Raw genomic sequence first — 27,157 nt, 5'->3', positions numbered from 1 at the left:
CCTTCAACAGTTATCATCCCATGATCAATCTTGTTTTATCTGTACTCTCACTTTATCCCTTCTCACATTTTTGAAACAAATTGAGATATCGTGTCATTTGATCTGCAAATATTTCATGTGTTTCTGGAAAATATAAGGTCTTTTTTTTTTTGGAGAAAAACACTATTATCACACTTGAAAATTAACAATAATTCTTTTTTTTAAATTTTTATTTATTTAATTATTTACTTACTGGCTGTGTTGGATCTTCTTTGCTGCATGTGGGCTTTCTCTAGTTGTAGAGAGTGGGGGCTACTCTTCGATGTGGTGTGCAGGCTTCTCATTGTGGTGGCATCGCTTGTTGTGGAGCAGGGGCTCTAGAGCGCAGGCTCAGTAGTTGTGGCGCACAGGCTTAGTTGCTCAGCAGCATGTGGGATCTTCCCAGACCAGGGCTTGAACCCGTGTCCCCTGCATTGGCAGGCGGATTCTTAACCACTGCGCCACCAGGGAAGCCCAACAATAATTCTTTAGTATCATTAAATATTCAGTCAGTGTTCAAATTTTAAACTGTTTTAATGTCAGAAACATTTTCTTCCATATTTTTTTACTTGTTTGAATTAGGATCCAGATGAGGTTTACAGTTTGATTGGTTGATACACCTTTAAAAAAAAGTCTTTCAAACTATTTTTTCTCTTTTTCTCCCTCCCTCTCTTTCTCCCATCCCTTCTCTCTCTCTTTCACTCCATCTCCCTGATTCCCCTTTCTTTCTCTGTCTACAGCTTCCTTTCTTCCTCCCTCCCTCCTTCCTCCCATCCTTCCCTCCCTTGTCTCTCTTTTTTAAATTTTGCAGTATTGATTGAAGAGACTGGGTGGTTTGCCCTGCACATTTTTTCCATACTCTAGCTCTTGCTTATTGCATCCCATGGCATTGTTTAACTTGTTTTTTGTTCTCTGCATTTTCTGTAAATTTTTAGTTAGGTATGGAGGCTTGATGTGATTCAGGTTTGATTTCTTTTTGTTAAGACTGTTTTATAGAAAGTGTTGTCATTTTCTATAAGGAGGCACATATATAGGGTGATGATACATGCAATTTTTTTTTAAGATTTTTTTTGATGTGGACCATTTTTAAAGTCTTTATTGAATTTGTTACAATATTGCTTCTGTTTTATGTTTTGGATTTTTGGCCCCGAGGCATGTAGGATCTTAGCCCCCCAAACCAGGGATCAAACCTGCACCCCTTACACTGGAAGGCGAGGTCCCAACCACTAGACAGCCAGGGAAGTCCCGATACATGCAGTTTTGATTTGGAAGATATTGCCAGATTGTCTTCCAGAACTGTTGTTTCAGTCTATACCTTTATCATTAGGTTTTTGAGAGTATCATTTCATACACTTGTGAACTGTTACCGTCTAGCTTTCAAATTTTTTGGAAAATGTCTTCTTAGTCTTTAATATTTAATTCACTAATTACTAGTAAGGTTTTTTTTTCCTATTTTTTATTTTTTAGGGTTATTTGTATTTTTTCTAACGGGAATTGCCTATTCACAGTATGCTTTGTTTCTTATCCTGTTGGTTGTTGAACATTTTTCTTATTGATTTGTAGAATTTCTTTAGGTCTTTTGATTACTCATCCTTTTTTTCTTTTTTCCTGTTTTTATGATGCCAGATATTTTCTCTTAGGTTTTTACTAGTCTTTCATTTTGCTTATATTGTCCTTTGGTATACAGAAATTATACCAGTCAGGTCAATCAGTCTTTTCCTTTATGACTTATGTGTACTTTTTAGTTTATGTGAGAAAGGTTTCTTTGCCTAGAGGCATAAAAGTATTCACTTACATTTTTTTAATTATAAAGAACACGTAACATAAAAATTGCCATCTTAACCATTTTTAAGTGTACAATTGAGTAGTATTAAGTACATTCACCTCGTGCAGCTGATCTCCAGAACTTTTTCATCTTGCAAACTGCAACTTTATACCCATTAAATAACAATAACTTGAGATTAAGTTTTCACGTTTAGGTATTTTATCCTCTGACTTTTTTTTTCTTTTTCTTCCTTTTTTTTTACTTTTGATATCTGGTAGGATAAATAAAACTGGTTTGTTGTTTTCATAATTCTCTTTGTTATTTAAATATATATGTATATGCATATACATGTCTTTTCTCTACGTTATTAATATACTTCGTAAGAGGCATGAAAAATTCTGCTAGGATATTATCTGGATTTATATATTAATTTGAGGAAAATTATTTTTATTAGGTATATTGACTGTTTCTACATTCAAACTCGAAAGTTTTGTTCTTTTGGAAACTTAGTTTTCTACTAGAAGACCTTACTCATATTCCACAGAATTCTTTATTCCTAGGTAATTTTTATTTTTGTTTCTTCTGGGACGGAGTGATTCTGATTTTTAAAAAAAAATTGTAGTCCGTCTGTTCCCAGTTCTGATTTCCCCTTTCCCTCCTTTATTTTACTTTACATTTTCACAGCATTTGTCACCTTCTAGCAGATCTGATAATTTACCTATTTAGTATGTTTGTTGTTATTACCTATCTTTCTTACCTTCTCCCCAAATCTAGAATGTAATTTCTACAAGGACAGAGATCTGTCTTTATGAGTTTTATATTCCCTTTGAGTTTTATAAGGATAGGTATTCACGTTATATGTAAATAATGACTTTTGGGGAGTCTTTTCCTTTCTAGCATTAATATATTTTTTTCCTTAATTTATTGCATTGGGTAAGCCTTCCAGTACTGTGTTGAATAGTACATGTGATTTCGCACATTATTAACTTGTTCTTAACATATATGAGAATGCATCTGTTACTTTATTCATAGGTATAATGTTTACCATTGGTTTCTGATAGGTCTTAACAAAGTAGGGAAGTTCATTTTCTGTTCTTACCTTGCCAAGAGTTTTTATTTTTGAATTTTGAAATTTTATCAATGGGAAAAGGCACATAAATAATCCCTCGGGGAGTTTTCTCTTTGTAGATGATACCACGAAGAGGCAGGAGAGTTGAACATACAGTGGTTGCTAAGAAACAGAAACTGAGGAGACCTTTTGGTCATCTTACAGGGGTGGAGAGACTGTTGGAGTTCAGGGTTACCAAGGCATCTAGAGCTTGAATGACCAAGATGGTGAAGAGAATGTTAGCATAGAGAATTGAACCAAAAGCCTGAACCATGTTTCCACCAGAATTTGTTGCAGGTTAGTAAACTGCACAAGCCAATAGGCAGAAAAGTTGAGCTGAAGGTGACTACTAAGAGGTTGAGAAGCTAAGCAGAATTTTCAGCAGTCTCATGGTACTAAAGAGAGGAGTTCTGATACATATCTGAGGCTTTCAGTTGAGATCTCTAAATAACTATATCCTAACAGTAAGGGTGAACCAGAGAAGGAGACCAGGTCTTTTTTTTTTTTTTTTAATTGAAGTATAGTTGATGTATAATGTTACGTCACAGGTGTACAATATAGTGATTCATAATTTTTAAAGGTTATACTCCATTTATAGTTATTATAAAATATTGGCTATATTCCCTGCGTTGTACAATATATCATTGTAGCTTAGTTTATACATAATAGTTGTGCCTCTTAATTCCATATCCCTGTGTTGCCCCTCCCCTTTCCCTCTCCCCACTGGTAACCACTAATCTGTTCTCTATATGTGTGAGTCTGCTTCTTTTTTGTTATATTCACGAGTTTGTTTTATTTTTTAGATTCCATATATAAGTGTTATCATACAGTATTTGTCTTCCTGTGTCTGACTCATTTCACTTAACATAATACCCTCTAAGTTCATCCATGTTGCTGCAAATGGCAAAATTTCATTCTTTTTTATGGCTGAGTAGTATTCCATTGTGTGAGTGTGTGTGTGTGTGTGTGTGTGTGTGTGTACACATATACCACATCTTCTTTATTCATTTATCTCTTAATAGACACTGAGGTTGCTTCCATATCTTGGCTATTGTAAATAATGCTGCTATGAACATTGGGGTGCATGTTGATAAGTCTTAATATGATTGAAAATTGGCTTCAAATTAGCTTAATCTCTGATTGGATTAGCTCCTGTTGCCTACCAGAAACTAAAGAAAATCTTCTATTGAAAAAGATAATATCAGTCACAGCCTCTACAGTTTTTGTTATGCAATACCTGACATTCAATCTCCAGATTCCAGGCATGCCAAGAGTCATGAACAAGAGAAAAACAGATATAGAAACACATGATCAGATGTGGACTTCAGTGCCACTTCCTTCACCCCTCTTTTGTTTTAGACAAGAAATCTATCATTTGATTTGTTTTTCCCCTATAGTTAAAGCATCATTTCTCTCTCGCCGTTTTCATTACATTTTGTTTGTCTTCAGTTTTCAGAAGTTTAACTGTGAACTGTCTTGATATGGATTGCTTTGGGCTTATGCTGTGTAGGATTCACTTAGCTTCTGGAGTCTGTAAGTTTGTGTGTTTTGCCAAGCTTGAGAAGTTACAAGTTTTTGTTTCTTAGAGGACTTTTTCAGTCTTACTCTCTTTCTTCTCTCTTTTTGGGACTCAGATGACATGGAAGATAAATTTTTTTTTTTAAGATTTTAAAAAAATTATTATTTTTAAAAAAATAAATAAATTAATTTTTGGCTGCGTTGGGTCTTCATTGCTGCATGCGGGCTTTCTGTAGTTGTGGTGAGCAAGGGCTGTTCTTCGTTGCGGTGCACAGGCTTCTCATTGCGGTGGCTTCTCTTGTGGAGCACAGGCTTTAGGCGCGTGGGCTCTAGAGCGCAGGCTCAGTAGTTGTGGTGCATGGGCTTAGTTGCTCCACAGCATGTGGGATCTTCCCAGACCAGGGCTTGAACCTGCGTCCCCTGCCTTGGGAGGCGGATTCTTAACCACTGCACCAGGGAAGTCCTGGAAGGTAAGTCTTTTGTTGTAGTCCCACAGGACCCCAAGGCTTTGTTTATTTGTTTTCAGTTTTTTCTCTCTGTTGTTCAGATTGGGTAGTTTCTATTGTTCTGTCTTCCAGTTCAGTGATTCTTCCCTCTTTCCTCTCCATTCTACTGTAGTTCTCATCTGTTGAGTCTTTTGTTTCAGTTTTTATATTTTTTCAGTTCTGAAGTCTTTTCTTTTTGGTGTATTTTTTCTTTGTTGAGACTCCCTATCTTTTTGTTTATTTGTTTCAAGCATGTGCATAACTGCTCTTTGAGACATTTTTATAATGGCCACTTCAAACATTATGTCAGGAGGGGTGCCATCAGGGTTCTAAGCCAGGATCTACCTCTCAATAACTTTATGAATCCGGGCAACCTCTGGGGTTTTTATCTGTAATTTAATCTCTATGTACCTCACTTTTCACATGTGTAAAATGGGATTAATAACAGTAATTAGTGACAGTAACTGCTTCACAGAATTATGGTAAGGGTAGAGTTAATATGTATAATATATTTATAGCATTAGCTAAGCACATAATATATGTTCAGTAGATATTACTTAACACTAAAAAAAAAAAGTCTTCATCAGATAATCTTACCATCTTCCTCATCTTGGTATTGGCTTCTGTGGATTGTCTTTTTTCATTCAGTTTGACATATTTCTTGTTATGATGAGTGTTATGAGAGTTCTTGTTATGATGAGTGATTTTTATTTGATACCTGGACATTTTGGATATTATGTTCTGCAACTCAGGATCTTATTTACACATTCTGATGTAGTTGGCTTCTTCTGGCACTGCTCCAACATGGGAAAGAGGGGAGTGCTCTGTCACATTACTGCCCAGAGGGGATAGAAGTCCAAGTTCCTCACTCTGCCTCTGTTGACTCTCAAGTTGGTGGGAGATTCCTCATTACTGCTTGTCAGGGATGGGAGTTCTGGCCTCCACTGACTTTTCCTTGGCTGGGAAGGCAGGTGTGCCTCAGTGTACACCTGTACTGAGGGGGAGGGGAGGGCCTTTTTACTGTTGGGCAGTGGTGAAAGGCCTGACTCCACTAGGCCTCTTCTGACACCAGCCTACATCAGGAAGGGGGAAGTATACCTTCTTACTGCCAGGTGGACATCTAAGCTTTCCATGTGGTCTTCACTGACACCAAGCGGAAGGAGGTCTCATTGTCACCTGGTAGGGACCAACTCCCAAATGGCCTTCTCTGACACCCCTGTGGTGCGGAGTATGGGGTGCCTTGTCACAGTTTGGCAGAGGTGGAAGTCCAGGCTCTCCACTTGACCTTTGCTGGTGATGCTGGCGCCACAGTTCTGTTTTGTTTTGTTTTATAGTGTTTGTCTGGGTATAACAGCTTTTTGTCTAGATTGTTTCTTTCCTGATCTTTTGGCTGGGAGAACAGGAATTTGTTTTGTTTGTTTGGTTTTTTGGAGGGTCTGGGCCTATTGGTATTTCTAGGTTGCCAGCTTCTTCAACTCCAAGTCTAGAATATATAGGGCACAGAAGAAAACCCATAGAACTCACCACCATGTTGTTTTCCTTAGATCTGGTGATTTCTACCTGATCTGCTTTCATTTCTCCACCTTTAGAGTCTTCTTTTTTTTTTTTTTCCCGGTACGCGGGCTTCTCACTGTTGTGGCCTCTCCCGTTGCGGAGCACAGGCTCCGGACGTGCAGGCTCAGCGGCCATGGCTGACGGGCCCAGCCGCTCCGTGCCATGTGGGATCCTCCCGGACTGGGGCACGAACCTGCGTCCCCCGCATCGGCAGGCGGACTCTCAACCACTGCGCCACCAGGGAAGCCCTAGAGTCTTCTTATGTTTGTTATATATGTTGTCCAGGACTTTTAGTTTTACTTAGTGAGAAGAATAGGGAAAAATATAGCTATTCCACCTTCCCGGAAGTGGAAGTCCTCAAGTACTTTAAATTCTTAATTATTTAGTTTTCATTTTAATTAATATTACCTTTTAGTCTGCTTGCCATATGCTTGACTGGGTAGAATTTTATCAGTGTGCCTCACTTACAGGGCTTTAAATTTTTTTTTAAATGAAAGTATGGCTCGCCATCTAGAAGTAGAAGTTTTAGAATTAATCTTTTAGTCTTAATTATTTTGGAGAAAGAGCAATAGTTTTCTATATCCCATTTTATTAAAAATATATACATAAAACCTCTAGTTTTTGTTTGCTTCAAGAGAATGTCCCAAGGTAGCTTATGTATTAATTATGAATATCTTAATGAATTTAGAATACTACTTTAAATATATTAAATTTATTTACTGCCACCACCCTCACCCCCACCCCTACTCTCATTTTCTAGAGCGGATTGCATTAATTTCATGTGATTGATCCAAATAGCTATGACTGACTGTAATACTGTTTTCCTGATTTCAGGCTCTCTTTACAACTACGTCAGAGGTTGAATTAATATGCTAAGAAATCATTAAGTACTGTTCTGAGGGGTTTTGAAATAAATGGGGTAAGTTTAATATCCTCTTAAATACTACTTGGATTTTTATAGTGAGTTCCTGATTTCGGCCTGTATGTGCCAGACATGAAGCTGGACGCATCAAGCGGGGAGAATATCTTCACTTTGATTTTGCTGTTTGCTTGTAGTGCTTTTCAGTTTTCTTTTGGATCAGGAGCCCCTTGGAGGGTTTACTTAAAGCTGTAGTTACTTTTCACAAACATTCACAGACGTTCAGAGAGTTCGAGGACCTTCTGAAGTCCCCCAGAGTTCACAGGCCTTGGGTCAACCATCTCCTCTATAGCTTTTGAGACTTTTTTACGTGCTTTGTTGCTCTTTTAAATATCACAACGACCCTGAGAATTAGTGGCTTGTATTCATATTTAACAATGAAGAAACTGCTGCTCAAAGTGGTGTGTGATTTATCTGGTCATGTAGCTGTCAAACATGAGTCTAGAATTGAAGACTTTCCTAAATTGTGACAGTTTCTCAGGGGGGCATCAACATTTTCTAAGGTTCTTGATACTTAGTGTCAAAACAAATACTTTTACCCTTTTTATTTGCCTTTTAATTTTTTTTTTTTTTTTGCGGTATGCGGGCCTCTCACCGTTGTGGCCTCTCCCGTTGCGGAGCACAGGCTCCGGACGGGCAGGCTCAGCGGCAATGGCTCACGGGCCCAACCACTCCGTGGCATGTGGGATCTTCCCGGACCGGGGCACGAACCCGTGTCCCCGGCATCGGCAGGTGGACTCTCAACCACTGCGCCACCAGGGAAGCCCTTGCCTTTTAATTTTATATGTTTTCTTTCTTATGTATAGAAGTTTAGAAGATAAGTATGTATTCAGATTTCTTCTAATTTTTTCTCTTTTCTTTTTTCAGTGTAGAAAAATCCAAAGATTTGACACACTTAAGTGAATGCAGACACACACATATACTTAGACTTTTTTAAATTTTAAAAACATAATGGGAATCTAAAAGAAAAGAAAAGGAATGTCATTTAAGTTGCAATTATTTGACTTCTTTTTGTCATATGTTTATTGGCTGTTGGTCTTCTATCATTTAAAAATTTTTTTAACCATTTTTTAAATTGAAGTATAGTTAATTTACAGTGTTGTGTTAGCTTCAGGTGTACAGCAAAGTGATTCAGTTATATATATATATTCAGTTATATTCAGATGTGTATATATATATATATATATATATATATACACTTTTCCAGATTCTTTTCCACTATAAGTTATTACAAGACATTGAGTATAGTTCCCTGTGCTATACAGTAGGTCCTTATCTATTTTCTATATAGTAGTATATATCTATTAATCCCAAACTTCTAGTTTACCCTCCCCCCCAACCTGCTATACCCTCTAGTAACCGTTTGTTTTGTATGTCTGAGTCTGTTTCTGTTTTGTAAATAAGTTCATTTATATCATTTTTTTAGATTCCACATATAAGTGATATCATATGGTATTTGTCTTTCTCTGTCTGACTTACTTCACTTAGTATGATCTCTAGGTTCATCCATGTTGCTGCAAATGGCATTATTTTGTTCTTTTTTTATGGCTGAGTAGTATTCCATTGTGTATATGTACCACATCTTCTTTTAGTATTCCATTGTATATATGTACCACATCTTCTTTATCCATTCCTCCATTGATGGGCATTTAGGTTTTCTTTCAGGTCTTGGCCATTGTAAACAGTGCTGCAGTGAACATTGGGGTGCATGTATCTTTTTGAATTAGAGTTTTGTCCAGGAGTGGGATTGCAGGATCATATGGTAACTCTATTTTTAGTTTTTTAAGGAACCCCCATACTGTTCTCTATAGTTGCTGCACCAGTTTACATTCCCACCAATAGTGTAGGAGGGTTCCCTTTTCTCCACACCCTCTCCAACATTTGTTATTTGTAGACTTTTTAATGTTTAATGGTGGCCATTCTGACTGGTGTGAGGTGATACCTCATTGTAGTTTTAATTTGCAGTTCTATAATAATTAGCAATATTGAGCTTCTTTTCATACACCTGTTGGCCATCTGCATAAATATTTTTTGTTTAATCTTTCAGAATTTTTATAATTATGTTATGTAGAAATCTAACTTTTTTCTCGTAAATTAGTTAATTCTTTCTGATAGCATTTATTGAATGTTTCTTTTCTTGCCCACTGTTTGAAGTCTACCTTTATCATATATAAGATTCCCATACATACGTGTATTTGTCTGTCTATATAATGTTTTTTTGATCTCTTTTTATGTTTATGCTTTTTTTTATGTTTATGCTATATATTTATACTCTTTTTTTTTACATAAATTTATTTTATTTATTTTTGGTTGCGTTGGGTCTTCGTTGCTGTGTGTGGGCTTTCTCTAGTTGCGGCGAGCGGGGGCTACTCTTTGTTGCGGTGCACGGGCTTCTCATTGCAGTGGCTTCTCTTGTTGCTGAGCATGGGCTCTAGGCACACGGTCTTCAGTAGTTGTGGCACGTGGGCTCTAGAGCACAGCCTCAGTAGTTGTGGCGCACGGGCTTAGTTGCTCCGCGGCCTGTGGGATCTTCCCGGATGAGGTCTCAGACCCGTGTCCCCTGCATTGGCAGGTGGATTCTTAACCACCGTGCCACCAGGGAAGCCCTGTCATACTCTTTTTTTTTTTTTTGTGCGGTACGCGGGCCTCTCACTGCTGTGGCCTCTCCCGTTGCAGAGCACAGGCTCCGGACGCGCAGGCCCAGCGGCCATGGCTCACAGGCCCAGCCGCTCCGCGGCATGTGGGATCTTCCCAGACCGGGGCACGAACCCGTGTCCCCTGCATCGGCAGGCGGACTGTCAATCACTGCGCCACCAGGGAAGCCCCCCATACTCTTTTAATGTTATATTATTTAATGTAACTTTGAAATTTTCTCTCACTAGACTTTCAAAAATGTTTGTCTTGCTCTTTTTTTTGGTAGTAATTCTTACAGACTTACTTTAGAATATATTCATCAAGTTAAAACAATAAGGATATGAAGGATTTTGATTAGAATTGCATTGGGTTAAAGATTCATTTGGGGGAAAAAATGATACCTCTTTATTATCTATACTTATGCACCTTGTGGAATTCTCTCTGTCTCTGTACTCTTGGGGACTTTGCTTATGTTCTCTGGCTCCCAGGGGTCTTTTCCTGGCCTTCTCATTAGAAAGCTGAAGTTGCTTTCTCTCAGAGTCTTGGTGCTACCCCCTCCCCCCGCACCTCACTGTTGCACAGTTATACCCCACTGAGGCCCTCCTGGGTTGAAAGGTTAGGGGGAAAAAAAGGAGAAGTGAGGAGTTCCCCCACTCCAATACTCTTCATACAACGATGGCTCCTTTTTCTAGTTCCTTAGGAGGTTGGGGCCAGTTTTCTCTTAGGCTTTTAGGTTTCCTGCCTCAGTAATATAGCTTTATAACTTGGACTGTCTTCAGAGTGGGTCAGAAGAGAAAGAAAAGAAAAGGAACTGGAAACCTCACCCCCAAACTTATACACTTTCCAGCTTGCAGATGACCCTTTTACTCCAGTGAGAAAGAGGGGCTTTCTCTTGGAGTTTTTGCTATGTGCCTCTGCTGCGTAATTCTGGGACTCTACCCACCCTCATGTTAAAGTGGTAAACAAAGAAAGGGTTTTCAAAATAGAGTAAACTCACTGCCCTATTGCTTATTCTTCAAGTTTTGACTTCCCTCCCCAATGTGCCTGCCATTGTTTATTTTTCAGAGTTCTCAGGTAGTTGCTTTTAGGATTCTCTCCAGAGTTTTTACTAGTTATGCAGATGGCCAACTAGTGGGAGAGATGTAATGGGCTTACCATCTTGGCTGTCACTGAAAGTCACGTTATTTCATTTTGAAAATTATTTTTATTTTCTAAAAATTCTTTTTTGTTGGTTGCTATATTTTATGAACAGAGTTTTTTTATTTTATGGATATATTGGCCTCTTTTTTTAAAAAATAAATTTATTTATTTTTGGCTGCGTTGGGTCTTCATTGCTGCACGTGGGCTTTCTCTAGTTGCAGTGATTGGGGGCTACTCTTCATTGCGGTGTGTGGGCTTCTCATTGCGGTGGCTTCTCTTGTTGCGGAGCACAGGCTCTAGACACGCGGGCTTCAGTAGTTGTGGCACGCGGGCTCAGTAGTTCTGGCTTGCAGGCTCTAGAGCGTAGGCTCGGTAGTTGTGGCGCATGGGCATAGTTGCTCTGCGGCATGTGGGATCTTCCCGGACCAGGGCTCGAACCCATGTCTCCTGCATTGGCAGGTGGATTCTTAACCACTGTGCCACCAGGGAAGCCCCTATATTGACCTCTTGAATCTCTCTGAAGATACAAATATAAGCTAAACATCTTATTTCTTTTTTTTTGCTTTACTCTCTCTTCTGTGGGTCATGGTGCCTGCGCTTTTTCACCTTAGTGCCTCTCTTAGTTTTCATTAAGTAGCTGGTGATTCTTGGCTTTTCTTCTTTATAGAATTTTTAAATGAATGTCTAAATCAGTGGTTGCCCAACTTGAATACATGTAACAATTCCTTGGGGACCCAGTTTAAATGCAGATTCCTAGCTTCACTCACAAAAAAATCTGATTCAGTATGTCTGGGGTGCACCAGTATGATTCAGTATGCACTTAAACAGTTTAAATGATTCTGATGCTGGTAACATCTTGGTAACTGGTGTAATTTGGTACAGGTCAGTGTTCTCCTTTACAAAGCATTGTCTTCCACTGAATATCATTGCTGACCACAGGACTCTGCCAGTTGGTTTCCTACTTGCTGTGGTAAATGGGATGTGGATTCCTCCCCACCCCACCCCTTTTCTTTGCATTTGCAAAGACCAGGCTAACAAGCTTGTCCCTGTCCCTCCTTCAACTTCTGCTATAGGGAAGGAATTTATCTGCAGGGAGAGTTCTGATTAGTTCTGAGTTATCTTCCCTCGATCACAGTCTATCAAGATTGTCCTTAACCTGCTATTATCTTCAACTCAAAGTTCACACTATAAGCCCTCTGACAGAGACTTTAAACCCACAGTAAGTGCTGTGGCCAGCATTTACTCTTTATCATCAGAGTTGTACTGGTCATCTTCGGTGATTTTTCACTCATTTGTTCTGTGGCCTGGCATGAGGTGTTTAAGAAGGAGAAGAGATAGACGCTCAGTCTGCCATCTTGAACTGGAAGTCCATTGTTACTCTTAAAGCGATGTTGATTTCTATTACGCCAAGAAGTTTTTCTTTTGAATACTCACATAAAATAAACATCATAAAATCTGTAGCAGGATCACAGCTTACTCATACTCACTTAGGTGTGCAAAGAAAATATAGCTTCTTTATTTTTCTATAAGTCATCTCTTCCTTTTGATGAACTCTGGGAACTGGGTAACTGGAGGAAGAGTACCAGTCTTACTCCAAGCTGGTAAACTAAGTCTTATGTAGTAATTTAAATTGATCTCTTTGGATATTTCAGTCTCTGTTTGGATACTAGTCATTCAAGTATCATCTCTTCTCTCATGCCTTCCCACAATGGAATCCAGACTTATGGGTGCTTGTGTGACCTTGTAATCATGGAAGGATACCAGAACCCTCAATCCATGTGCTATCTTCTCTGTTTCTCACTGGTCTCTCCTTTAAAGTAACTGGTCAGGCTATTCCCTGGAATTGTGACTACTGTGGTGCTTTTGTCCTTGGGTATTCTTCAGATATCTGAAGCTGAAGTTTACAACTGATGTTACTTGAGATCTGTTTTCTTGGTTCCCAGGATGTATTGCCATCTTCCCAGGTGTCACAGGTAACCTGATGTCTGGCTAGGGATTCCCATTGACTCGCTAGCCAGGTGGTCTCTTTTCCAGGCCTCTGCTATGGAGCTACTTTGCCCCTATGACAATGACCTCTTCTGGCAAACTCAACATCCAGCATCTTAAGTTACCTTTCCTGAACTACTTTACAGCACCCAGGAATTTCCCAGAGCCTTCCATGGCACAGGGGAGAAAAGGGAGACCCCAGAGCCGATCTCACACCTTCCTCAATCTGATTGTGCTTCTGTGCCTATGCTTTGATGTGGCTCTCTCCAGCTTGTGCTAGATGTGCATGAGGGGAGGTAAAAGTTTGGTTGGGGGGCAGGGCAGTTGGGGCCGTGCAGGATGTTACTGGAAGGCAGTGACTTCGCACTTTCTCAACAGGAAGCAGAGCAAAATCCATTCTAACTCCCAGATTTCCCCACTCCTTCAAACATTCCTTTCCTTTTGCAACCTCCAGCTGGAGAGGGTAATGGGAGTACTGGGCTGATCACTTGCTTCTCCTGTCTCTGTTCTACTTCTTTATCCCACAGTCCTTTGGCCAGAATCAGGAATTTGAGGCTTTAATTTACAGTCTCTAGGTTTTATCCTCCTTCTACCCTAGGTAGTAGGCATTATGTTCTAGCTGTCATGAGCAGAAGGGATATCTGCTCTACAAAGTGGAAGAAACTGTACTCTGAGTCTTTCAGGCTTGGTCAGAAAATATTAGTGTTAAAAAAATTTTCCTTCTTTGGGAAAACCAGACTTTTAAGACAATCTTGCTGCAAAATCTTTTCTTTAATTCAGAAGGTGAGCATTAAATATTTCTCTTTTATATTTAAACTTCTCCAAGGAAATGGATGCTACTCATAGAATAGTAGGGAAGTAAGTAGAAGGAAATGCAAATGGGAAAAGCATATCAACAACTGCTTTCATAATCATTAGGATATATCTACCCTCATTACTCTTCTTTTTCAAAATTTCCTTGTTTTTTCTTACAGATTTACTCTTATTTTTTTTACTTTTTATTTACTCTTTTACTCTTTTCTTATATGATTATGTTTCTAAAACACACTTTGGTTTTTATTTGACTTGTAATAAGCCTATAACTTTCAGATCACTTTTTATCTTTTTTTTTTTCCAACATCTTTATTGGAGTGTAATTTCTCTACAATGATACATTAGCTTCTGCTGTATAACAAAGTGAATCAGCCATACGTATACACATATCCCCATATTCCCTCCTTCTTGTGTCTCCTTCCCACCCTCCCAATCCCACCCCTCTAGGGGGACACAAAGCACCGAGCTGATCTCCCTGTGCTATGTGGCTGCTTCCCACCAGCCATCCATTCTGCATTTGGTAGTGTATATATGTCCATGCCACTCTCTCACCTCGTCCCAGCCTACACCTGCCCCTCCCCGTGTCCTCAAGTCCACTCTCCGTGTTTGCGTCTTTATTCCTGTCCTGCCCCTAGGTTCTTCAGAACCATTTTTTTTTTTTTTTTAGATTCCATATATATGTGTTAGCATATGGTTTTTTTTTTTAAACATCTTTATTGGAGTATAATTGCTTTACAATAGTGTGTTAGTTTCTGCTTTATAACAAAGTGAATCAGCTATACATACACATATATCCCCATATTGCCTCCCTCTTGCGTCTCCCTGCCACCCTCCCTATCCCACCCCTCTAGGTGGTCACAAAGCACCAAGCTGATCTTCCTGTGCTATGCGGCTGCTTCCCACTAACTATCTGTTTTACATTTGGTAGTATATATTAGTCCATGCCACTCTCTCACGTCGTCCCAGCTTACCCTTCCCTCTTCCCGTGTCCTCAAGTCCATTCTCTACATCTGCATCTGTATTCTGGTCCTGCCCCTAGGTTCTTCATAACCATTTTTTGTTTTTTTTTTTTTTAGATTCCATATATACGTGTTAGCATATGGTATTTGTTTTTCTCTTTCTGACTTACTTTGTATGACAGACGCTAGGTACATCAACCTCACTCACTCAAACAAACTCAATTTTGTTTCTTTTATGGCTGAGTAATATTCCATTGTATATATGTGCCACATCTTCTTTATCCATTCATCTGTCGATGGACACTTACGTTGCTTCCATGTCCTGGCTATTGTAAATAGAGCAGCAATGAACACTGTGGTACATGACTCTTTGAATTATGGTTTTCTCAGGGTATATGCCCAGTAGTGGGATTGCTGGGTTGTATGGTAGTTCTATTTTTAGTTTTCTAAGGAACCTCCATACTGTTCTCCCTAGTGGCTGTATCAATTTACATTCCCACCAACAGTGCAAGAGGGTTCCCATTTCTCCACACCCTCTCCAGCATTTATTGTTTGTAGACTTTTTGATGATGGCCGTTCTGATTGGTGTGAGATGATAATTTCATTGTGGTTTTGATTTGCATTTCTCTAATGATTAGTGATGTTGAACATCCTTTCATGTGTTTGTTGGCAATCTGTATATCTTCTTTGGAGAAATGTCTATTTAGGCCTTCTGCCCATTTTTGGATTGGGTTGAGTTTTTTCTGATATTGAACTGCATGAGCTGCTTGTATATTTTGGAAATTAGTCCTTTGTCAGTTGCTTCATTTGCAAATATTTTCTCCCATTCTGAGGGTTGTCTTTTCGTCTTGTTTATGGTTTCCTTTGCTGTGCAAGAGCTTTTAAGTTCATTAGGTCCCATTTGTTTATTTTTGTTTTTATTTCCTTTTCTCTAGGAGATGGGCCAAAAAGGACCTTGCTGTGATTTATGTCATAGAGTGTTCTGCCTATGTTTTCCTCTAAGAGTTTTATAGTTTCTGGCCTTACATTTAGGTCTTTAATCCATTTTGAGTTTATTTTTGTGTGTGGTGTTGTGGAGTGTTCTAATTTCATTCTTTTACATGGAGCTGTCCAGTTTTCCCAGCACCACTTACTGAAGAGGCTGTCTTTTCTTCATTGTATATTCTTGCCTCCTTTATCGAAGATAAGGTGACCATATGTGCATGGGTTTATCTCTGGGCTTTCTATCCTCTTCCATTGATCTATATTTCTGTTTTTGTGCTAGTACCATACTGTCTTGATTACTGTAGCTTTGTAGTATAGTTTTTCATTTTCAAGATGGCTTTGGCTATTCGGGGTCGTTTGTGTTTCAATACAAATTGTGAAATGTTTTGTTCTAGTTCTGTGAAAAATGCCATTGGAAATTTGATAGGGATTGCATTGAATCTGTTGTTTGCTTTGGGTAGTATAGTCATTTTCACAATATTGATTCTTCCAATCCGAGAACATGGTATATCTCTGCATCTGTTTGTATCATCTAAAATTTCTTTCATCAGTGTCTTATAGTTTTCTGCATACAGATCTTTTGTCTCCTTAGGCATGTTTATTCCTAGGTATTTTATTCTTTTTGTTGCAGTGGTAAATGGGAGTGTTTCCTTAATTTCTCTTTCTGATCTTTCGTTTTTAGTGTATAGGAATGAAGAGATTTCTGTGCATTAATTTTGTATCCTGCTACTTTATCAAATTCATTGATTCACTCTAGTAGTTTTCTGGTAGCATCTTTAGGATTCTCTATGTATAGTATCATGTCATCTGCAAACAGCAACAGTTTTACTTCTTCTTTTCCAATTTGGATTCCTTTTTTTTTCTTTTTTTGTCTCTGATTGCTGTGGCTAAAACTTCCAAAACTATGTTGAATAATAGTGGGCAGCATTGTCATGTTCCTGATCTTAGAGGAAATGCTTTCAGTTTTTCACCATTGAGAACGATGTTGGCTGTGGTTTTGTCATATATGGCCTTTATTACGTTGAGGTAAGTACCCTCTATGCCTAGTTTCTGGAGGGTTTTTATCATAAATGGATGTTGAATTTTGTCAAAAGCTTTTTCTGCATCTATTGAGATGATCATATGGCTTTTCTCCTTCAATTTGTTAATATGTTTATAACATTGATTGATTTGCATGTATTGAAGAATCCTTGCATTCCTGGGATAAACCCCACTTGATCATGGTGTATGATCCTTTTAATGTGCTGTTGGATTCTGTTTGCTGGTATTTTTGTTGAGGATTTTTGCATCTGTGTTCATCAATGATTTTGACTGTAGTTTTCTTTTTTTTGTGACATCTTTGTCTGGTTTTGGTATCAGGGTGATGGTGGCCTCATAGAATGAGTTGGGGAGTGTTCCTCCCTCTTCTATGTTTTGGAAGAGTTTGAGAAGGTTAGGTATTAGCTCTTCTCTAAATGTTTGATAGATTTCGCCTGTGAAGCCATCTGGTCCTGGGCTTTTGTTTGTTGGAAGATTTTTAATCACAGTTTCAATTTCGGTGCTTGTGATTGGTCTGTTTATATCTTCTATTTCTTCCTGGTTCAGTCTTGGAAGGTTGTGCTTTTCTAAGAATTGGTCCATTTCTTCCTTGTTGTTCATTTTATTGGCATATAGCTGCTTGTAGTAATCTCTCATGATCCTTTGTATTTCTGCAGTGTCAGTTGTTACTTCTCCTTTTTCATTTCTAATTCTATTGATTTGAGTCTTCTCCCTTTTTTACTTGATGAGTCTGGCTAATGGTTTATTAATTTTGTTTATCTTCTCAAAGAACCAGGTTTTAGTTTTATTGACCTTTGTTATCGTTTCCCTCATTTCTTTTTCATTTATTTCTGATCTGATCTTTATGATTTCTTTCCTTCTGCTAACTTTGGGGGTTTTTTGTTCTTCTTTCTCTAATTGTCTTAGGTGTAAGGTTAGGTTGTTTATTTGAGATGTTTCTTGTTTCTTGAGGTAGGATTGTATTGCTATAAACTTCCCTCTTAGAACTGCTTTTGCTCCATCTCATAGGTTTTGGGTCATCGTGTTTTCATTGTCATTTGTTTCTAGGTATTTTTTGATTCCTCTTTGACTTCTTCAGTGATCTCTTGGTTGTTTAGTAACATTGTTTAGCCTCCATGTGTTTGTATTTTTTACAGATTTTTTTCCTGTAATTGATATCTAGTCTCATCGCATTGTGGTTGGAAAAGATAGTTGATATGATTTCAGTGTTCTTAAATTTACCAAGGCTCGATTTGTGACCCAAGATGCGATCTATCCTTGAGATTGTTTCATGAGCAGTTGAGAAGAAAGTGTATTCTGTTGTTTTTGGATGGAATGTCCTGTAAATATCAGTTAAGTCCATCTTGTTTAATGTATCATTTAAAGCTTCTGTGTCCTCATTTATTTTCATTTTGGATGATCTGTCCATTGCTGAAAGTGGGGTGTTAAAGTTCCCTACTATTATTGTGTTACTGTTGATTTCCCCTTTTATGGCTGTTAGCATTTGCTTTATGTATTGAGGTGCTCCAGTGTTGGGTACATATATATTTACAATTGTTATATCTTCTTGGATTAATCCCTTGATCTTTATGTAGTGTCCTTCTTTGTCTCTTGTAATAGTCTTTATTTTAAAGTTTATTTTGTCTCATATGAGAATTGCTACTCCAGCTTTCTTTTGATTTCCACTTGCATGGAAATGGAATATCTTATTCCATCCCCTCACTTTCAGTCAGTATGTGTCCCTAGGTCTGAAGCGGGTCTGTTGTTGACAGCATATATAATGGGTCTTGTTGTTGTATCCATTCAGCCAGTCTGTGTCTTTTGGTTGGAGCATTTAATCCATTTACATTTAAGGTAATTATCAATATGTATGTTCCTATTACCATTTTCTTAATTGTTTGGGGTTTGTTTTTGTAGGTCTTCTCCTTCTCTTATGTTTCCTGCCTAGAGAACTTCCTTTAGCATTTGTTGTACACTTTGTATCTTAATAATTTCCCAAATAGGAAAATAGTCTGTGTCTCTATTTTCCATATCTTTAAAAAACATTTATCATAAATTGATACAGCCACTATGGAGAACAGTATGGAGGTTCCTTAAAAAACTAAAAATAGAACTACCATACGACCCAGCAATCCCAGTGCTGGGCATATACCCTGAGAAAGCCAGAATTCCAAACCAGTAATGTACCACAATGTTCATTGCAGCACTATTTACAATAGACAGGACATGAAGCAACTTAAGTGTCCATCGACAGATGAATGGATAAAAAAGATGTGGCACATAGATACAATGGAATATTACTCAGCCATAAAAGAAACGAAATTGAGTTATTTGTAGTGAGGTGGATGGACCTAGAGTTTGTCATACAGAGTGAAGTAAGTCAGAAGGAGGAAAACAAATACCATATGCTAACACATATATATGGAATCTAAAAAAAAAAAAAAAGTTCTGAAGAACCTCGTGGCAGGACAGGAATAAAGATGCAGACATGGAGAATGGACTTGAGGACACGGGGAGGGGAGGGGTGGGCTGGGACGAGGTGAGAGAGTAGCGTGGACACATATACACTACCAAATGTAAAATAGCTAGTGGGAAGCAGCTGCATAGCACAGGGAGATCAGCTCGGTACTTTGAGACCTCCTAGAGAGGTGGGATAGGGATGGTGGGAGGGAGATGCAAGAGAGAGGGGATATGGGGATATGTGTATACGTATGGCCGATTCACTTTGTTATACAGCAGAAGCTAACACACCATTGTAGAGCAATTATACTCCAGTAAAGATGTTGGGGGAAAAAAACAGTTATCAATAAGGTTTTGTAAAATTTCGAAACATGGCTTTAAAATATAGGGCCCCTATTCTTTTTTACATGATTTTTTTCCTTTTTGATTGTGTGTGTGTGTGTTTGTGTGTGTGTGTGTGTGTGTGTGTGTGTGTGTAAGAGAGCAAAATCCAGTTTGCAGCTCAGTTCCTTCTGCTTTGTGGCTTTTTCCTGTGTGTTCCCATTGTACTTTGTCTTTTCTAGAATTCCTCATATTTGTGTTTACGCAGGTGGATCAGGTCAAGGCCAGGCGCTCAGGTATTGCTTGTCTTTTTTGCCTTAGTTCCTAACAGATTCCTGCTCATAATAGGCATGGGGGAATAAGCAATTTCTATACTTCTTCCCTGATTTATTTTTCTCCATAGTACTTACCATATTCTAACATACTATATTATTAACTTATTTGTTTTATTTATCATGTATCTCCTCCCACTAAATTATAAGTGCCACCATGGCAGGGATTTTAAACTATTTTGCTTACTATTATATTTCTAACACCTAGAAGAATACCTGGCACAAAGTTGACCAGTGATTATTGTGGAACGATTAATTAATGAATTGTTCAAATTTAGATAATTGCCTAAATTATACCATACGATCTGTAAAATATGATAGGTATAAATGCTGGAATGGAAAAAAATTTAAGTAATCATAAAACTGTAGAGTTTAGGGACTTCCCTGGTAGTGCAATGGTTAAGAATCCACCTGCCAATGCAGGGGACATGGGTTTGAGCCCTGGCCTGGGAAGATCCCACATGCCATGGAGCAACTAAGCCCATGCACCACAACTACTGAGCCTGCGCTCTAGAGCTCGTGTGCTACAACTACTGAAGCCCCCACACCTGGGGCCCGTGCTCTGCAACAACAGAAGCCACTGCTATGAGAAGTCCGCGCACGGCAATGAAGAGCAGCCCCTGCTCGCCGCAACTAAAGAAAGCCGGCGCGCAGCAACGAAGACCCAACACAGCCATAAATAAATAGATAGATAGATAGATAGATAGATAGATAAAGTAAATTTATATTAAAAAAATAATAAAACTGTAGAGTTTAAAAGCCAGGAAGACCTTAGTAACATGTAATTCTGTTCCATTTTGGGAAATGACCAAGAGGTGAAATGACATGATTTAAGCATGAAGTCAGTTAATTGTAGAGATAGAACAAGAATTTAGAACTCAGGTAAAATTTAATAATTAATAGTGGTGTTAGGATATGTGGGAGGCAAGATGTGTGATTGTGGGTAAGAAAAAGAACAGGATCTGGAATCAAGTAGATATAGGTAAGTGACCAGCCTCCCCTCCCATGCATCAGTTTCCTCCTCTGCAAATCAGGAATAATTCTACCTTTCTTATACATTGTTCTGGGACATGTATGAGACAAAGCATATTAACTTAAGAATGTACCCTGCCAGGCATTTAATGAAGGCTCAGTAAAGGTGGCTCCCATTATTCCTATTTGGAATATTTTGCTTGATATCCCAGTAAATACCATTTAGGTTTTTTTCCCTCGTAGCATGTTAACACAATTTGCAATTGTGTATTTAATGTCTGTTCTCCATTAGATTGTAAGCTCCATACAGGCATGAGTTGTGTCTCTTTTCCTTATTGTGCTGTATCCAATGTCTTATACAGTGCCGGAAACATGATAGGCCCTGTGTAAGTATGAATTATTTAATTAACTTGAGAAGGTTGCTAAGGAGTTTGAAAAGAGGAACATTTGATGAAAACCTTTATGACTAACAAAGGTTGAGAAGAATTAGGTGGGCAGCTTTATGTTAAAACCATGGGTACCTTCTTAGGATCAGAATCATATACTTCTACGGAACCTTGTGCTTTTAATTTGTTTTTCCCAAGTAAACTGCTCTGCTGGAAAGCAAATTGACAGACTTCCTGGCAAGAATATTCGTTAAGTTTATAAGATACTGTTCATTGCAAATGACTAAATTAGCTTTTGGTGACCACTCTTGGATAAGATAAAATGATCCATTGAGGTACTAGACCTGTGGGGCTGAGAGATCAAGCACCTCGATAACAGTCTTGAGGCCCTTGCCCAGCCATCAGCCTATCTATCTCTTGTTACTTTACCTAGTTTCATTTGATGAAAATCAAGAAAATTGTTTTTCTCCTCAAATTGCTATTCCCTCCTACTTTTTCTGTACTGTTTTGAAGCAGTAACCATAGTTACTAGTAGAAGCTCCTTGGAGCTTTAAAAACATCACAGCTGGAGGTAGAGTGATCTAGATAAAAGCATAAGAAAAAAAGCTTACTGTCGTTTTTTTTTTTCCTCCTGTTGGAACTGAGTTCTTTCATTAGGAAGCACTTAGCATAAAGTGGAATGTTCTTTATTCCCACTAGAGTAGACAATATTTTCATTTAAATTAACAGTAGGTTAGCACCTGGCTCCTTTTTAGAGTCAGGAAAGGGAGGTAATGCTACTGCTCACCTGTCCTCCACCTGAATCTACCCTCTCTCTATCCTCTTCTTTCTCTTCTCTATTTCTTTACACCTTCCCGGGGCCAACAGTGAGTAATACTGACATTTGGGGCCCAGATGGATAAGGTTGGAAGTTGCACCTTTGGATTAATGTGGCTTGGAGCGGGGGAGGCAGGGAGGAATGAAGGAGCACTAAAATCTTGACACAGTGTACCAGGAACATATTTGCCAGGACCAAGAAGAATCAAGGGCCATCTCTTGTCAGAGGGCCAGAATGAGTGATTTCTAGAAGTAAGTTTGGGATGGCACTGTTGAGAAGAGAAAGGAAAAGTATATTTATTAAGCATCTAGTATGTATTGAATACCTGCATTGGTACATTCTACTGTATCACGTTCTCTTTTATTCTAGGCTGTGAAAGTACTCTGAAAATTTTAAAATACCTGGTTTATACCATCTTGTTTCTTGGTGTGATCTATACTGGGATTGGCAAACTACAGCCTATGGGCCAAATCCTGCCCACAGTCTGGTTTTTTGTAAATAAAGTTTTATTAGACCATAGCCACCATGCTCATTCATTTATGTATAGTCTGTGACTGCTTTTGCACTTTGAAGGCAGAATTGAGTAGTTGCTACGGAGACTGGATAGCCTGTAAAACCTGAAATATTTACTGTCTGGCTCTTTACAGAAAAGTTTGCCAATCCCTGATATAGATGGACTGGATCAGTTCATCTTGGACCAGGTATGGGAATGGTTATATTTGGAGTAAAGCATACTCTTAGGTTGTACTCCTTGTGGATATTAGAATAGTGGCATCATGAAAGGAGGGTGCTGGGGATTTGGATAAAAGTGGTAGGCTTTCTGGGCCTTTTTCAGTCATAAGTCCAAACCTAAATTGTGAAAGGAAACTTTAAATGTAAACTTTGTATTTTTTCCACATTTCTTTGCCATTTTCTAATCCTACATACATAACTGTGACTGTAGTCTCAAATGGACTTAACTCTAATTCTGTTACTCATTCATAGACTTCCATAAATGTAGACTTAACGTATTTTAATTGGAAATGACCTTGGAAATCATCTGCTCCAATATCCTTATTTTACTAATAGCAAAAACTGAGATCCTAAGAAGTTGTCCTATACCTGATGTCACAAAAGCAGGTTAGTGGCGAATCCTGCTGTCAGGCATAGAGGCATTTACTTATGAAGTCTACCCTGTAAGGTCTCGCCCAGTATGTCTGCAGCTCTGAGTAGGACTTCTTAGAAATCTAAAGAAACAACTGAAGAGGAGAGAAGCATTAAATCTAGATTCTAATTTAACTCTGCTACTGATTATCTTTGTGATTTTTAGTAAGTGTACCATTCTTTGATAAACAGAGGTGAGAATCTAGAAGATAAATTAAGCGCATAAGGATGACTGTAGACTAAATTCCAGATATTTGCTTCATTTCCTGGTAAATGTGCAGTTATTCAAGTAAACACAGTGGTATATTCACAATCCCCGAGTAATCTGTAAGTGAAACACTGGAGAATCCAGAATCCGTGTTGCTTTAAGTGGGGTATATAAATGTGTGTAAATGTTTTTCTTTTGTGAATTGTACAAACTGTAATTTATAATAAAAAGATCCAATTTATGACTTCATGAGCTAATGAGAAAGACTTCCTTAAGAAAATTAAATTAAAATTAAATATTGTTTAACTAAAAATACAAAAAAGGAATACACGAGAAATTGTGGACATTTTACTTTTATATTCCTGATTAGGGGTATTGCCATCACAATTGGAGCAGAGTCATTATTTTCCTTAAATTTAGTACTGCAAAGGCCTCTCCCTTTATTGCATCAGGAAATAATCATAGAATCTCTTCTTGCTAGTTCCCCAGGGACCCATTTTAGACAAGAGGAATCCTAACGGCAGCCTGTACAAAAAAATCTACACATTGGAACCTCTATTGTGAGAGCAGATATTAGTATCCGTTTGGCTTATTCTGTAGATGATTTGTAAAACCTTAACACCAGTATTAGTTGCATGTATTTAATTAATCTCTACAGAATTGTATAGTTGTTTCTTCTTTCCCTCTGTGATAAGTCAGGCCCCTCTACTTTCTTTCCTTTTACATTGGAAAACTTAACATTTTTTTTCTTAGCAATATAAAATAATGAGCAAATTTATGTTGTAGCTTAATAGTCTTAACTCATCTTAATTATAAATTAAGATGCGATGAGACTGTGTTCAACTCTTAAAATACATGATTGCTATTTAATCTTTCAGAAATTTAAGCCATTTTAGCAAGTAAATATTTTGTATTTAGCTTATATTTTTATTGAAGGCCTATATCCAAATGGATTGTCCAAAAAAAGAATATCAAAAGGAACACGTTTGTTTAAATGAGGAATTCTAAGTAAATATTTTTATTACAGTTGGTTCATTAGGATTGAGATTGACATACAATCATAATGGTTTCGGGTATCACTTATCTGGAACTCTGATTTACCAGCATAGTTTAATTATCTAAGCTAGTAGTTTTCAGTTCTTCAAAACCATGTTTCTCTTTGGTAGTCATAAAAGTAATCAATTCCTCTTTACTATTATTTGAAATTTAAAATAAATTTAATTTGTTTTGGGCTTCCCTGGTGGCACAGTGGTTGGGAGGCCGCCTGCCGGTGCAGGGACATGGGTTCGTGCCCCGGTCCGGGAGGATCCCACATGCCGCCGAGCGGCTGGGCCCGTGAGCCATGGCCGCTGAGCCTGTGCATCTGGAGCCTGTGCTCTGCAACGGGAGAGGCCACAACGGTGAGAGGCCCGCGTACCGCAAAAAAAAAAAAAAAAAAAAAAAAAAAATTAATTTGTTTTAAAAAAATCAAAAGATTTAGGTACAAAGTACTGCTTTGTTTTCAAACTCATTAACATGTCCCCAATTTATTGAATTCTGTTTAAACTTACAGAAATTTCTGAGTTCCATGGACCACTTCAGAGGGTCATTAAACTTTCCTGGCACTATATACAAAATTTTGTACACGTGAAAATTCTTTTGAGGTGAAGTGTCTAGCTTTTATTGAAGTCTCAAAGCTGTCCATCACCCAAACAAGGTTCAAAACCCTTTTTATAAGGCTTCTGAAGCTTCTTGCCTTCTGAAGGGATAATGAAGGTAAATCTGCTTTGCTTTCTAAAGAATCTTGAGTGACCAACCTCCATTTTTCACAGGTGAGGAAACTGAAGCTCCTAGAAGTTAAATGACTTACACAAGAATATTGTATCAATAGTTTAATCCTTGTCAAATTAACAGGGGTCCCTCTGGGGCTCTTGTGGCATCTTGATTTCTTAGGGCCTTTTTAGCCTTAAGGCTTCTGCACAGAGATTGTTGAGCTTTCAGCTGGGCAGCAAGGTATTTGAATACAAAGCTTTTATGGGTGTGATAGAGATCTCTCCTAATTTGTTCCAATTATTTCATGAAATACTAGTGTGATACTAGTTATATAGTTTCTTAGAGGAAATCTGTATGGAGGGCCCCTAAAGCATCAAAGGAAAATCTCTAAGTCTTCATAAAAAAACTATACCTTTGGCAATGTCCATATTGAAGTAGAATTTAGGAGCAAGGTCATGAGACTTCAGACTACAGAAATTTCAGGCCTGTGAACCTTTCGTTAATTCATTTAACAGATGTTTATTGTGTGCCTACTATAGGGATATAGGTTTTACTAGTTGATAAAGAATACTTGTGGTAAAATATGAGATTGTGTTCCTTTAGTAATATCACCAGTTTAATTAATGTTGGAAGATGTTTTTCTAATTAACCCAAAGGAAAAAAAATCATACAATAATATAGACAGCAACTTTTATATAATAGTCATTAGTATGCTAATCTGATAGAGTTATGAAACATTATAAATTCTCAGACTACTGGGAATTAAGGAGATCGCCTTATTTAAATACAAGACCAAAGCAAAAAAAGAAAAAAAAAAAGATTTTGTTTCATTTACCATTTTTCACTATCTAAGATTTAACTATTTTTCTTTTTGTAAAAACAGGTACAAAGTTTATTATTAGACACATAGCACAATAACAAGTGGGAGAACACGCAGAGAAACAGTTTAGTGAAGATAGAAGCAAGGCAGAGATGCACACCGGGAGAGGAAGGGTGTGGACGTCCTCCCTAAAGAGGAGGAGCGCAGTAAAGAGGTGGTTAAGTCATTTATATAGGGCAGTTCTTCCGGGTCTTTGTTTACCTTTGGCCAATTATCTGGTTTCTTTTTCTGCACCTGACGTGCCCTAGGACCCTTCCCAACACATGTGAGCAACTTTTTTCCAAGATGGATTACAGCCCAGAGGCCTTAGCATGGCTTTAGCATCACACATTATGGGGTGGTGCCCCCTCCTTTTTGACCCCTAAGGTGCAATGTTTCCCTTGCCCCAAGGATAGGAAATGTATGACCTCTTGATCTTTTAACAGGGTTTAGTCCCACTCTGTCCCTGCCATAAAAATGTCCAATGTCTGGTTATTTACCCTATTTCTGTTGCCGGTTTTTATATCAAGGTGCAGATCTCGAAATACAGACAGGAGTTGGTTCATAAATATGTAGTCCTGGAGCCCGTTTGTCTCTTGTTTCAGGAAGTGTAAACAAGGGACTGGTAATGAATGTCCGGCCTGGAGCCCATCTTCTTCTCACCCCAGGAAGTGTGAACAGGAGGCCAGTTGTAAATGTCTAGCCTGGAGCCCATCTATCTCCTTCCTCAAATCCCCCCTGAGAGATGTGAATCCCAATAAATCTTTATTGGGAGGATGAAGGGCGAAGGTCTGTCTTCTCCAGCTTCCTCATGTTGGCATGGGGCTCGTAGGCCCTACCTAGTTGGGATCAGAGAGCTCTCGTCCTGTCTCATTAAGGGGCCCATGGTGACTTCTCTTGTTATTCTGAGGAGTAGCTAGAATCTGTGCATCACCGTCATCTTGAAGGGAAACTATTGTAATCTGGAAGAGACAAACTTAACAAGTAGATTAAAAAGGCAAGGGCCA

General features: G+C 38.3%; 1 protein-coding gene across 8 annotated transcripts in view; it reads left to right on the top strand.

Annotated features, from left to right (window-relative positions):
- Positions 1-27,157, top strand: part of NCOA1 (nuclear receptor coactivator 1) — a 261,529-nt gene that overhangs the window by 84,592 nt on the left and 149,780 nt on the right. Inside the window, exon 3 of one of the 8 annotated variants that reach the window (XM_079940462.1) lies at positions 7,283-7,367. The exons of the other annotated variants lie outside the window; for them this stretch is intronic. The gene's annotated coding sequence lies outside the window, so the exon portion shown is untranslated. The remainder of the gene's footprint in view (positions 1-7,282; positions 7,368-27,157) is intronic. 8 annotated transcript variants of the gene reach the window in all.

The sequence above is a fragment of the Stenella coeruleoalba genome (genome assembly GCF_951394435.1).
Source record: "Stenella coeruleoalba genome assembly, chromosome: 13".
NCBI classification, from domain to species: Eukaryota; Metazoa; Chordata; class Mammalia; order Artiodactyla; family Delphinidae; genus Stenella; species Stenella coeruleoalba.
This window is presented reverse-complemented; position numbering and strand designations above follow the sequence as displayed.